Source organism: Bombina bombina, chromosome 7 (genome assembly GCF_027579735.1).
Source record: "Bombina bombina isolate aBomBom1 chromosome 7, aBomBom1.pri, whole genome shotgun sequence".
In the NCBI taxonomy this organism is placed as follows: Eukaryota; Metazoa; Chordata; class Amphibia; order Anura; family Bombinatoridae; genus Bombina; species Bombina bombina.
In genome coordinates this window covers 272,386,125-272,401,297 of record NC_069505.1, presented here as the reverse complement: position 1 = coordinate 272,401,297, position 15,173 = coordinate 272,386,125, and the positions used below count along the sequence as shown (strand labels likewise).

At 37.9% G+C, this 15,173-nt stretch overlaps 1 protein-coding gene and 1 long non-coding RNA gene across 2 annotated transcripts in view; one reads left to right on the top strand and one right to left on the bottom strand.

Moving 5' to 3' along the window:
* Nucleotides 1-911, bottom strand: part of LOC128666275 (uncharacterized) — a 64,329-nt gene extending 63,418 nt beyond the window's left edge. The window contains exon 1 of the long non-coding RNA XR_008403228.1: nucleotides 515-911. This is a non-coding gene — a long non-coding RNA (uncharacterized LOC128666275). The remainder of the gene's footprint in view (nucleotides 1-514) is intronic.
* Nucleotides 1-15,173, top strand: part of NINJ1 (ninjurin 1) — a 146,996-nt gene that overhangs the window by 46,994 nt on the left and 84,829 nt on the right. The window lies entirely within an intron of this gene.

Genomic DNA, 15,173 nt, shown 5'->3' with positions numbered 1-15,173 from the left:
ATCAGATCAGAGCCCTGACCCTGTAGCACATCTCTTAGTCACATAGATCAGATCAGAGCCCTAACCAGGGCCATCTTTAATACTGACTGGACCCTTGGCAAATATTTTCTTGGGCCCCCCACCCATGCAATTTCAATTTCACTCTCTACCCCAACATCCCAAAAAACAACTAAATCAATTTATTTTATATATTTTTTTAAATTATTAGCCCAGCAGTGGATCATCCAAAATTTGCAATATGTGAAACTGTACCTAAGCAGTACTAATAAGTAAATATATATATAAATTCCTCCACTCTGGATTAATTTAATATGCTTTTGAATGTGATTCTGGTGTGAGGTTAGCTGGTTAAAGAGATTTAGGGCAGCCAACAGGAGCAAAGCAAGGTAAAGACTGAGGCGGAAGCATAGAGGTGCAGACAGATATAAGTTTACTGACTGAAACAGTAGAACTACTATGGGAAGCTGTAAAATCTGAAACAGAGAGAAATAAAAACTATAAAAATAAACCTTACCTTAATGTGTGAAGTATCAGCATGACACTATACATCAGCCACAGCAGCACATGTCACTACTTTGCTAGGAACAAGTTCCCTCTCATCCTGCAGTAGACAATGCTGCATGGGGGAGGGGCATGTGTACACTCACTTATTCTTCCCACTGACACCTTTCTACAAAGCACTGTTTTCCTAACAAACTTCAGTTAGTTGATCTTAGAGCCACAGCAGAAAGAGCAGGGCTAAAGGGACCAGCAGACTGGATGCTGTCTGCCCAAGGCTGCATGGATACAGACGAGTCACACAGCCTCAAGACTGAAGAGAGGAGTGTGTGCAGCTGCACAGATGCTCAAATCCTCACGTGCCTCCCACTCCAGCTTTCTGATGCAGTTGGATTGACTGGATGCATAGTTAGGGCTTAGCATCCAGTGCTGCACAGTGCACATCTAAAACAGCACATGGCACTAGCTTGGAATGTCACATGTCATAGGCACGGTCTGGCACAGTTTCTCACAAATAAATATAAGCAGAGAACTTTTGACTGTGACAATATTAGCACTGACTGTGTGTGTGTCCCATGTCACATTACATCAGCAGTCTGGCATGAACTAAAAATAAATAAATATATATATATATATATATATATTTTTTTAAATGACTCTTGGGCCCCTCAACAAAGACTGGGCCCAGGGCAGCTGCCCCTTTTGCCCTGTGTTAAAGACGGTCCTGGCCCTAATCCTGTAGCACCTCTCTGGAACATATTCACATCAGATCAGACCTCTGACCCTGCAACACCTCTCTGTTATGCATTTACATCAGATCAGACCCCTGACCTGCAGCCGCACAGCCAGCCTCATACACACATTGGCTATCAGATACTAGAACTGTGTGTCCCCTCAGTGTAGCATCGTTAACTCTAGTTCTGAATGATTTTAAGCTTAAAGGGACATAAAACAAGTTGGGATAGAGACAAAATATAATAATATGTACTTTAATTACTTTACCTGCAAATTTATACTGCAGTGCCTCGCCATTAACCTTTTTCTTTTTAGTTTCTGGATTGTAAAGCTCTATCTCCCCCCCCCACACACACACACAATTCCTTTTATGGCTGTATCTATGTTTATTGTTCTTTTGGTAAACTTCAAGGGTGAGATCCGATATACGGCGTAGGTTTCAGCGCAATCGAGGGAACCCACGCTGCCCGTAATTTCACCTCGCACATCGGGGTATTACATATACCCCGCCGGCAGTTCCTAAAGTGCGGTAAGTCTGATAAACTAGCGATGTCCAGAAATGAGCGTAAGTACAAATTTCTGGAGTCGCCAGTGACTTACGGCACTTTAGAAACTGCTGGCGCCTAAGAAAACTAACTAAAATTTTAAATCTCCCGTAACTGTCTTAACACGCCTCCCAAAAATAAGCCCGACACTTATACCCCTATATCCGCAATCCCCCCTCTCACTCCTAATAATACATGTATTAACCCCTAAACCGCCATAGCCCACACCGCAAGTAATAACTAAATTAGTAACCCCTAAACCGCCATAGCCCACACCGCAAGTAATAACTAAATTATTAACCCCTAAACCGCCATAGCCCACACCACAAGTAATAACTAAATTATTAACTCCTAAACCGCCATAGCCCACACCGCAAGTAATAACTAAATTATTAACCACTAAACCGCCATAGCCCACACCGCAATAAACCTATTCTAGTATTATCCCCTAAACCACCATAGCCCACATAGCCTATTAAATCTATTAACCCCTAATCTCCCTCCGCCACTATAATAAAGTTATTAACCCCTAAACCTAAGTCTACCCCTAACACCCCCCTAACTTAATTATTATTTAAATAAATCTAAATAATATTACTATTATTAACTAAAGTATTCCTTTTTAAAACTTAATACTTACCTATAAAATAAACCCTAAGATAGCTACAATATAATTAATAATTACATTGTAGCTATTTTAGGATTTATTTTTATTTTACAGGCAACTTTGTATTTATTTTAACTAGGTACAATAGCTATTAAATAGTTAATAACTATTTAATAGCTACCTAGTTAAAATAATTACAAAATTACCTGTAAAATAAATCCTAACCTAAGTTACAAATACACCTAACACTACACTATCATTAAATAAATTAAATTAATTAACTACAAGTAGCTAAAATTAAATACAATTAACTATATAATATAATAATAAACTATAGTACAAAAAAACACTAAATGACAGAAATTTTTTTTACAAGAAGTTTAAACTAATTACACCTAATCTAAGCCCCCTAATAAAATAAAAAGCCCCCCAAAATAATAAAATGCCCTACCCTATACTAAATTACAAATAGCCCTTAAAAGGGCCTTTTGCGGGGCATTGCCCCAAAGTAATCAGCTCTTTTACCTGTAAAAAAAAATTACAATACCCCCCCAACATTACAACCCACCACCCACACACCCCTTAAAAAAAACCTAACACTACCCCATTGAAGATCACCCTACCTTGAGCCGTCTTCACCCAGCCGGGCACAAGTGGTCATCCGATCCGGGCAGAAGTCTTCATCCTATACGGGCAGAAGAGGACATCCGGACCGGCAGAAGGCTTCATCCAAGCGGCATCTTCTATCTTCTTCCATCCGATGAGGAGCTCCCTCTTGAAGACATCCAGCGCGGAGCATCCTTCCAGCACAACGGACTAATGACGAATGACGGTTCCTTTAAATGACGTCATCCAAGATGGCGTCCCTCGAATTACGATTGGCTGATAGGATTCTATCAGCCAATCGGAATTAAAGTAGGAAAAATCCGATTGGTTGATTTAATCAGCCAATCGGATTGAAGTTCAATCCGATTGGCTGATTGGATCTGCCAATAGAATGCGAGGTCAATTCTATTGGCTGATCCAATCAGCCAATCGGATTGAACTTCAATTATTTATTAACGCCCTACGGCTGCAAGTTCTCACAAGAACTTGCTCGCCGTCATTTATCAAGCAGCGTTCACCAGACCGCCGCTTCCCTAGCCTCTTCGCCACCTCTAATGTGGCGAAATTCAATCTCCTCGGTCTAGTCAGACCGAGGAGATTGACAGCTCCTGCCCGCGCATGATTGGCTGTGCACGGGCAGGGGGCAGGATTGCACGTGAGCGCAAAATTGCGCTTGTGTGCAGTGCCGAATACCTGCGGGTATTTTCGCCCCGCAACAGGCGAGCTGAGGCGTACAGGGGCGCGTATACAGAACAGCCAATAGAATGCGAGGTCAATCCGATTGGCTGATTGGATCAGCCAATCAGATTTTTCCTACCTTAATTTCGATTGGCTGATAGAATCCTATCAGCCAATCGGAATTCGAGGGACGCTATCTTGGATGACGTCATTTAAAGGAACCGTCATTCGTCGTTAGTCCGTCGTGCTGGAAGGATGCCCCATGGCGGATGTCTTCAAGATGGAGCCACTCCTCGTCGAATGGAAGAAGATAGAAGATTCCGCTTGGATGAAGCCTTCTGCTGGTCCGGATGTCCTCTTCTGCCCGGATAGGATGAAGACTTCTGCCGGTCTGGATGTCCTCTTCTGCCCGGATCGGATGACCACTTGTGCCCGGCTGGGTGAAGACTGCTCAAGGTAGGGTGATCTTCAATGGGGTAGTGTTAGGTTTTTTTAAGGGGGGATTGGGTGGGTTTTAGAGTAGTGGTGTGTGGGTGGTGGGTTGTAATGTTGGGGGGTATTGTAATTTTATTTTACAGGTAAAAGAGCTGATTACTTTGGGGCAATGCCCTGCAAAAGGCCCTTTTAAGGGCTATTTGTAATTTAGTATAGGGTGGGGCATTTTATTATTTTGGGGGGCTTTTTTATTATATTAGGGGGCTTAGATTAGGTGTAATTAATTTAAACTTCTTGTAATTTTTTTCAGTAATTTAGTGTTTGTTATTAAAATAAACTATAGTACAAAAACAAACAAACACTAAATTACTGAAAAAAATTACATTTAATAATTTCACCCGTATATTTCACCCGTCGCTCGCAATTTTTACTCCCATAGGCTAACATGGGACCGCGTCGTAACTCGGTATCCAATATCCAGCGCAAGGCCTTACGTGGAGAAAATGGAGAAATCTTACTCCATTTTCACCTCGCCATAAAATGCAGCCGTAGCAGGCCTTGCACTGAGTATGGGAGCACAGTAACTCCCTAAAATGCCTGCAAAAAAAAACCTAACACCTAACGCATGCGCAATGTCTATCTACCTGTCAACCGCAATCCCCCACCACAATAACTAATAAAGTGTATTAACCCCTAAACCGCCTATTAAATCTATTAGCCCCTAATCTGCCGCCGCCAACATCGCCGCCACTATAATAAAGTTATTAACCCCTAAACCTAAGTCTAACCCTAACACCCCCCTAACTTTATTATTTAAATAAATCTAAATAATATTACTATTATTAACTAAAGTATTCCTATTTAAAACTAAATACTTACCTATAAAAAAAAACGTAAGACAGCTACAATATAATTAATAATTACATTGTAGCTATTTTAGGATTTATTTTTATTTTACAGGCAATTTTGTATTTATTTTAATTAGGTACAATAGCTATTAAATAGTTAATAACTATTTAATAGCTACCTAGTTAAAATAATTACAAAATGACCTGTAAAATAAATCCTAACCTAAGTTACAAATACACCTAATACTACACTATCATTAAATAAATGAAATTAACTACAATTAGCTAAAATTAAATAAACTGGCCTCTGGCCAAATGGGACAAGCTCAGGTACCACGTCACGGTCCTTTCCAATACCTGAGACCCTAAAACAGCCACACAATGCAAGCTTTCAAATCCAAACAAACTGAAAACAAGGGAAGGGTGCACAGGAATATGTAACCACCCTAGACATATACAAAACACGGAAGGGAACTGCACTCTCATACCGGACCGGGTACACATCCCATGACCCTGCAACATGCAGCTTGTCCCATTTGGCCAGATGCGGTGACTAACCTTTGCATTATTGCTTTTACATCTTAGCTGAGAGCTTGTAAGTGAGTGCTGGGTTTTCTCTGTGTGTTGTATTAATTTGTTTTGTAATTTTCCCTATGGTTCTTGCACCCAGGGCTGAGCATGTTGCAGGGTCATGGGATGTGTACCCGGTCCGGTATGAGAGTGCAGTTCCCTTCCGTGTTTTGTATATGTCTAGGGTGGTTACATATTCCTGTGCACCCTTCCCTTGTTTTCAGTTTGTTTGGATTTGAAAGTTTGCATTGTGTGGCTGTTTTAGGGTCTGAGGTATTGGAAAGGACCTTGACGTGGTACCTGAGCTTGTCCCATTTGGCCAGATGCGGTGATTAACCTTTCCATTTTTGCTTTTAAATCTTAGCTGAGAGCTTGTAAGTGAGTGCTGGGTTTTCTCTGTGTGTTGTATTAATTTGTTTTGTAATTTTCCCTATGGTTCTTGCACCCAGACCTGTCTGGGGTTAACTGATTGTGGCTCTGGGGACAGCACAGCTTCCTGTGAGTGCCAGTGGCACCCAGGGCTGAGCATGTTGCAGGGTCATGGGATGTGTACCCGGTCCGGTATGAGAGTGCAGTTCCCTTCCATGTTTTGTATATATATATATATATATATATATATATATATATATATATATATATATATATATATATATATATATATATATATATATATATATATATATATATATATATATATATATATATATATATATATATATATTTAGTTAGCTATGCTTTGGAAGGGGTGCTGTTGAAATGAGGGGGGGGGGCACTGCCAAATAGTTTTCCCTGGGGCCCAGTGAGTTCTAGTTACACCTCTGAAACAGTTTTAAGGTTAAGTAATATATGTTTTTATTCACCTGAGAACTTCTGCATTTCTAAATCTCAGATAAAAGTGTTTTCCCTTTACCACTACATTATTTGCACTTTGATTATCAAATTTCTCATCAGGGCTGCTGCTTCTAGTGAAGAGAACTAAACAAAGCTGGAATGTTGATAACACAGGTGTTTGGGCTTCTGCTGCTAAAAAAATAAATATGGGGGGGGGGGTGAAAATATGCACTAGACAAGTTAATCATTTACACAGAAAGCTACATTATGTATATCAGTTGTAAGAAGCAAACAGGAATGTGTTTTATAGAGTAGTGAATAGGTAAAGTGATGAACCTATAAATTGGGCAAAGTGCTGAGAAATGTGAGTGCTGATTTTCTTTAGTCTTGGGGCTCTATTTTTTATCCACGGCAGACATATTCGCCCCTGAATATATATATATATATATATATATATATATATATATATATATATATATATATATATATATATATATATATATATATATATATATATATATATATATATATATATATATACAGTGGGGCAAAAAAGTATTGTTGCCCGGGCTGTGTGTTAGGGATCATTGTCATGCTGAAAGTTTCATCTTCAATGCCCTTGCTGAAGGAAGGAGATTTGCACTCAAAATCTCATGATACATGGCCCCATTCATTCTTTCATGTACACAGATCAGTCGTCCTGTTCCCTTTGCAGAGAAACAGCCCCAAAGCATGATGTTGCCACCCCCATGCTTCACAGAAGGTATGGTGTTCTTTGGATGCAACTCAGCATTCTCTCTCCTCCAAACACGACGAGTTGTGTTTCTACCAAACAGTTCTACTTTGGATTCATCTGACTATATGACATTCTCCCAATCCGCTTCTGGATCATCCAAATGCTCTCTAGCATACTTCAGATGGGCCCGGACATGTACCCGCTTAAGCAGGGGGATATATCTGGCACTGCAGGAATTGAGTCCCTGGCGGCATAGTGTGTTACTGATGGTAGCCTTTGTTACGTTGGTTCCAGCTCTCTGCAGGTCATTCACTAGGTCCCCCCGTGTGGTTCTGGGATGTTTGCTCACCGTTCTTGTGATCATTTTGACCCCACGGTTTGAGATCTTGTGTGGAGCCCCAGATCGTGGGAGATTATCAGTGGTCTTGTATGTCTTCCATTTTCTAATTATTGCTCCCACAGTTGATTTCTTCACACCAAGCTGCTTGCCTATTGCAGATCCAGTCTTCCCAGCCTGGTGCAGGTCTACAATTTTGTTTCTGGTGTCCTTCGACAGCTCTTTGGTCTTCACCATAGTGGAGTTTGGAGTGTGACTGTTTGAGGTTGTGGACAGGTGTCTTTTATACTGATAACAAGTTCAAACAGGTGCCATTAATACAGGTAATGAGTGGAGGACAGAGGAGCCTCTTAAAGAAGAAGATACAGGTCTGAGAGCCAGAAATCTTGCTTGTATGTAGGTGACCAAATACTTATTTTCCACCATAATAGGCAAATAAATTCTTTCCAAATCAGACAATGTGATTGTCTGGATTTGTTTCCACATTTTGTCTCTCATAGTTGAGGTATACCTATGATGAAAATGACAGGCCTCTCTCATCTTCTTAAGTGGGAGAACTTGCACGATTGGTGGCTGACTAAATCCTTTTTTGCCCCACTGTGTATATATATATATATATATATATATATATATATACACATACATACACATGCGCGCGCGCACACACACACACACACACATATATATATATATATATATATATATATATATATATATATATATATATATATATATATATATATATAACTTCCAGTTCTATTACACACTGGTTAATAGTTGTCGCTGGGTTTGTAATGAGTCAACAAATCAGTTTGTGCTGGGCTGGTCACGCCAAGACAAGATGACATCAACTGACTACGCCTGTCTGTTTAAGCTTTTGAATATTGCAGTAGAAATGCTGCAGCTGCGTAACCTAAAACCGCAATGTCATTACTTATTTATATATTATCTCTTGGAATTTTAACAGATATACTCTGAAAAGGATGAAAATGTGCTCTTATACAAGTAACTGAATGCAAAGCTAAAATAGTGAGTTATCCTCATGTTGAAAATGAATGTAAAATTATACACAGCATATGTCTGCTTTATTTTATAATTTTCGCCATTGAAAACAGGATGTCAGAAATATGTGTTTATGTAATACTGAATCAACACCTGTTTGTAAGCTTTCCCTTAAAGGGACATTAAACCAAATTTTTTCTTTCGTGATTCAGATAGAGCATGCAATTTTAAGCAACTTTCTAATTTACTCATATTATCAAATGTTCTTCATTCTCTTGGTATCTTTATCTGAAATGCAAGAATATAAGTTTAGATGCCGGACCATTTTTGGTGAACAACCTGGGTTTTCCTTGCTGATTAGTGGATAAATTCATCCACCAATAAAAATGTGCTGTCCAGAGTCTGAACCAAACAAAAAGCTTAGATGCCTTCTTTTTCAAATAAAGATAGCAAGAAAACGAAGTAAATTTGATAATAGGAGTAATTTAGAAAGTTGCTTAAAATTGCATGCTCTATCTGAATCATGGAAGAAAAAATTTGGGTTCAGTGTCCCTTTAAGCGCTGTGAAAACCAATTTATAACTGTCCCTAACTGGTCTCAGTAGAGGAGATAAGGTATCAGGCATGCAATCAGAGGTTAAAAACAGTGTGTTCCCGTTAAATTAATAATGTCTAAAACTTTACATTTATTTCTTCAATGTTGAAACAATTACTAAGAAATACATCTGTTAGTTCATAATTCTCTGGCTAATATTTGATTTTTATTATTATATGTAGCATTTGTTTAGTGTTTAATGTCCTCTAAGAAACTCTTCAAGGTAAAATAACTGATCCCCCACCCCTTTTAAAAGGATACTTAAAGGGACAGTTTGTTGTATTTTTTTTTCTATTCCTCAAATGTGTTTCCTTTGATCCATTTTACCTGCTGGAGTGTATCAAATTATTTATAAATAGCTCATTTACTTTTATTTTGTCCATTTCATTCCCACTTATGCTGAAATTTTCAGTGCTTAAGTAATGTTTATAGAAAAACTATGTAAACAAAAAGGGTTTAAATATAATTTCACTCCAAGTGGGGTGGGGTGACTGAGAGACACTAAAATGTTAATTTTTAACTATTGATCTTTGAGTAAACAGTAGGTCATAATATGCTCTCCCTACAAGCTCAGACCATTGTATTGGATGGTGATTCCAATTAGCAGACATGTCTATCTCACACACTAAAATAAACTTAAAGGATTAATTACCCATATATTTTAAAATCTGCAACTGGTATAACAAGTCAATGGAAACACATTAAAGGGAAATAATTTTACAGTACATTTAAAGGGATATGAAACTCACAATGGGGACTTCAAACTAGGGTTGCACCGATACTGATACTAGTATCGGTATCGGTACTGATACCAAGAATTTGCATGAGTACTTGTACTCGTGCAAATGCACCAATACTTAAACTGATACCTCCACTTTCTACCCATATGCTATCTTATGGCGTTTTTTCAAACTGCATGTTCCCTTTTCATTTTAAGCTGAAGTGGAGACTAAACTAAAAATTGTTTACTACTGTTCTGCCAATACAAATTGCTGTTATTTGTATTATTGTAGGAGAGATCATTGTACCTCGTTCAGACAAACCCCCGAAGTACTGGTCAGTTAATAAACTGAGATTTCCAGCTCTGGCTAAAATGGTCCAAAAATATCTTTCTGCCCCATGCAGTAGTGTGGAAAGTGAAAGACTGTTCCACTTAGAGTCAAATCTCCTTACTGATTGCAAAAACAGACTTATAGCTGAACATGCAGAGAGGCTTCTGTTCTGTTCCTTAAAAAGAACTTGCCACTAACTTTTGAAAAATTATTCTAATTGCTAAATTGCCTTTTTACTGCTAGTTCTCCTCTTGCACAATGATGTTCAAAACATACTGTACTCTGAGGAACATCCATAGGTTAGCTTATATAATTGCAGGAAGAGTACTCATGGCAAAAATTAAGTTAATTCCAATGAGCACTCATCCTGCAATTATAGGACTAGATTTAGATTACATTTGATTGGCAAGCTTTATCAATGCTTTGTTCACATTTCCAACTCCATAGCCTTTAATGGAGTAGGACATGTAATGAGAGCATTGGTAAAGCTTACCAGTCAAATGTAATTTAGCCCATAGCGTTGTTCCCCATGATTAAACAGTGCACTGTTCTATTTTTTACTGTATTGCACTTTTGGTTGGTTGTGATTTTATATTTGTTGTTATTAATATATTTTATTGTAATATTTTTATTTATAAACATGTTCTGTGAACTTTATGACAAATAAAACTGTTTTATTATTTCATAATGTCTTTTAAGTTACTTCATAATTCATAATTATAAAGAAGGAATCTTAAATAATTAGTCTGTATTGTGCTTGGTTAACTGTCACATGACATAAAAAAAAAGTAGCGGTAATTGGTATCGGCGAGTATTTGAAAACAAGTATGGTACTTGTACTCGGTCTTAAAAAAATGGTATCAGTGCAACCCTACTTCAAACAATCTGTACTTTCAATTATTCAAAGTGGGCATGTTTTATTTTTTCCGTATGTTCTAAAAAAAAAAAAAAAAAAGATTTAAACATAAAGGGTTTTGAAACTCAAAAATGTTCTTTTGTGATTCAGACAGAGCATAACATTTAAAAAAAAAAGTTTCCAATTTACTTCTATTATCAGATTGCTTTATTCCCATTATATTCTTTGTTGAAGAGATACCTAGGTAGGCATCTGGAGCACTACCTGGCAGGAAATAGTGCTGCTATCTAGTGCTTTTGCAAATGGATAACATTCTTGCAAAACTGCTGCCATATAGTGCTCCAGAAATGGACCGGCTCCTAAGCATATCACCTTGCTTTTCAACAAAAGATAACAAGAGAACAAAGAAAATGTGATGATAGAGGTAAATCAGAAAGTTGTTTAAACGTGCTGCTCTATCTGAATCATGAAAGAAAAATGTGGAGTTCCTATGTTATATTTATACAGATGATTCACCAAAGCTCTTTGTATCTCCATTATTTAGTGAATCAGCTGTTTACAGACACATAACTGGTACAGCTGGAGAGACATTTTATTGAATTTTGGCCGCTGTGTAACGCGCATAAATATAAAAAACGTAGGAAAACTTAAGCCCTGGCCATCACTATTTATTAAAATATATTTGGTGGGTGATTCAGTGCTCTTCTCTGATAATCTAGTGCATGTTTGAAATAAAACACAATAATTATTGTAACCCTTTAATTAACAAAGCATTATATCATTATTACCTCTAATAACAGTTACTTCAGTCCAAAATATAAAATGGCAAAATAGGTTTGTTTGTAGCTTTAAAGGTCAGTATACTGTTAACATTGCATGCTCAAAACTGTTCGTGCAAGACATTTTACAAAGGAGTTAAAAACATAGTTAAAGTCCTGGTCGGGACCCGCAGAGCACTGAGCGGAAACTGACACTGATCCAATCAGCAGTGCTAGTTGGTGTGTTGTGGCTACTGTGTGGGACTTAAGCTATGTGTTTATAAAACCCATGTTATGTAACAGGTCAGAATATTTGAATTTTGCATTTGAATATCCAATAAAGGGACATAAATCTGCCCAAAGAACATGCTCTAATTTTGCATACATTTCTAATTTACTGTTATCTAAATTTGCTTCATTCTCTTGGCATCCTTTGTTGAAAACAATACCTGCGTAGGCTCCGGAGCAGTGCTGATCACATCAGATGAGCCAATGACAAGATACATATATATATGCAGCCCCAATCACCGCTAGCTCCCAGTAGTGCATTGCTGCTTCTGAGCCTACCTAGCTATGGTACGGATACAAAGAGAGCAGGGTACTTATACAAGTAATTGGGGAAGTTTTTAAATTGCATGCTCTATATGCATCATAAACATTTCATTTTGACTTTACTGTCCCTTTAAAGTCAGATTCAGAGCAGCAATGCACTACTGGGAGCTAGCTAAAAACATCTGGTGAGCCAATAAGAAAAGGGATAGGTGTGTAGCCAACAATCACCATATAGTTCCTAGTGGTGCATTGCTGCGTCTGAGCCTACCTGGTATACTTTTCAACAAAAGAGACTAGGAGAACAAAGTACATTTTTATAATAGTGACTTTAATGTCCCTTATGTAACAAATATAACAGACTCACTATATAAACTGTATAAACATTGGAGTAAAAAGTAATACCATTGCCAAGAAGCTGTCAAGGAGAACTTCATTTAATATTTTAGGTGTTTTTTATGTTGCAACTGTCTCATCTTTGATTGCATTAGGTGAGTGTTAAAAGGGGTTTTGCTCTTAAAGGGACAGTCTAGTCAAAACTAAACTGTCATGATTCAGATAGGGCATGCAGTTTTAAACAACTTTTCAATTGACTTTTATCATTACATTTGCTTTGTTCCCTTGGTGGTATTTTTGAAAAGCTAAACCTAGGTAGGCTCAAACTGATTTCTAAACCGTTGAAAACCGCCTCTTAGTTCAAAACATTTTAAAAGTTTTTCACAGTTAGACAGTACTAGTTCATGTGTGTCATATAGATAACATTGTGCTCACTCCCGTGGAGTTATCTAGGAATCTGCATTGATTGGTTAAACTGCATGTCTGTCAAAAGCACTGAAATAAGGGGGCAGTCTGCAGAGGCTTAGATACATGGTAATCACAGAGGTAAAACATATATTTGTATAACTGTGTTGGTTATGCAAAATTGGGGAATGGGTAATAAAGGGATTATCTATATTTTTAAACAATAACAATTCTGGTGTAGACTGTCCCTTTAAAGGACATTTAAAACAGTATAATTTTATAATAAACAAGTGCATAATAAAAATACAATTCAATAGCATTTACTGTGAATTTTAAATGAGCACTAGTTTTTTGATGACACATTTCAAAATATACTTCAATTTGCTGGGTCCCTGTATCATGTGACAGCCGTCAGCCAATCACTAACTCCTATACTTACACACTGAACTCGTGCACATGTTTAGTAGTAGGTCCCTCAGAAAGTGTGCATATAAAAATACTGCATACAATTTCATACTGGAAGTAAATTGGAAAGTCTTGTAAAACTGCATGCTCTATCTGAATCATGAAAGTTTAATTGTGACTTTAGCGTCCCTTTAATGGAGCACTCAGTAATGAAAAGCAGCTTAATGGTTAATATTTCAACTAGGGAGACGGAACCATAAAGCCAGGAAATTTAAATCAAAATGGGAGCTTTAAGAAGCATTGTTTGATTAAGTTGGGGCATACAATTCTAAAAATGTTTTTTCACTTCATTCTATTGGTATCCTTTGTTGACAGAGGTGTAACTAGAAACCACAGGGCCCAGGTGCAAGAATCTAAGAACGGCCCCCCCACCGCCCCCCAAAAAAGTTAATTTGATACATATCTTCTTTTTTTTTTTTTTTTTTTTTTTTTTTTACATTTAACACAGAAAAAAATTTGAATCAGATTACATGTCTGCAAAAGGAGGTACCCTGTGCCCACAGTCTGTGAGATGGTCTGACCCCCTATTACTGTATATAGTGACACTGTTTAACCCACCAGTACTGTATATAGTGAGTCAGTGACACAGTCTGTAATTTGCCGGTGAGATTGCTGGCCTGACCCAATCCACCCCAGTACTTTATAAAGTGACCACAGTAGTCTGTGACATGGTCCAGCCCCCCCCCCTTCTGTATATAGTGGTACTTTATAGTGACACTGTTTACCCCCTGCCCCCCCATGCTGTAGTAGCAAGGTCTGTAATTTGCTGGTTCCGCAAACATACACACACACACATACACGTATAAATACACACACACACACACATAAACATCAATGGGTAAAACAGAAACACTAACCCCTGTAGTCAGAGACACTAGTGAAGCATCATGTCACACTCACATGATATCAGTGCAGGCAGTGGCAGGTCAACATTTTTTAATTGTAAAAAAAAAAAAAATTCTGAAGCTGGGCAATTGCGACCTCTGCACCCCCTGTAGTTTCGGCCCTGTTTGTTGAAGAGCATATTTTATGCAGGCTCAGGAGCATGCATGTGACTGAACCCTGTTTTTTAACAATGTTATACACTTGAGAGCACTAGATAGCAGCAGTGTTTGTAAAATGTGTTAAAAGCATTCTTGCAAAACTGCTGCCATATAGTGTTTCAGACTCCTGAGTTTACCTAGGTATGCTCTTCAACAAAGGATATCAAAATCACAAGGGGAATTTGAATGTTGTTTCTTCAACTAAATAAACAGGGAATCTGCAGAGCTGATATAACCAAGTCAAAATAAGAGGTGTGGCTTCTTAGTGCTAGATTACAAGTGGAGTGCTATTTATCGCTCGTATGTTAACTCGATTTTGGCACACCTTGGGTAGCGCGCATATTAGAAATTAAAAGAAAATGTTTTCGGGCACGTGCAAAAAGCCGAAGTTAGAAAATCTCAGGCGTGTTAACATACAGTATCTCACAAAGGTGAGTACACCCCTCACATTTTTGTAAATATTTTTTTATATCTTTTCATGTGACAACACTAAAGAAATGATACTTTGCTACAATGTAAAGTAGTGAGTGTACAGCCTGTATAACAGTGTACATTTGCTGTCCCCTCAAAATAACTCAACACACCCATTAATGTCTAAACCGTTGGCAACAAAAGTGAGTACACCCCTAAGTGGAAATGTCCAAATTGGGCCCAAAGTTTCAATATTTTGTGTGGCCACCATTATTT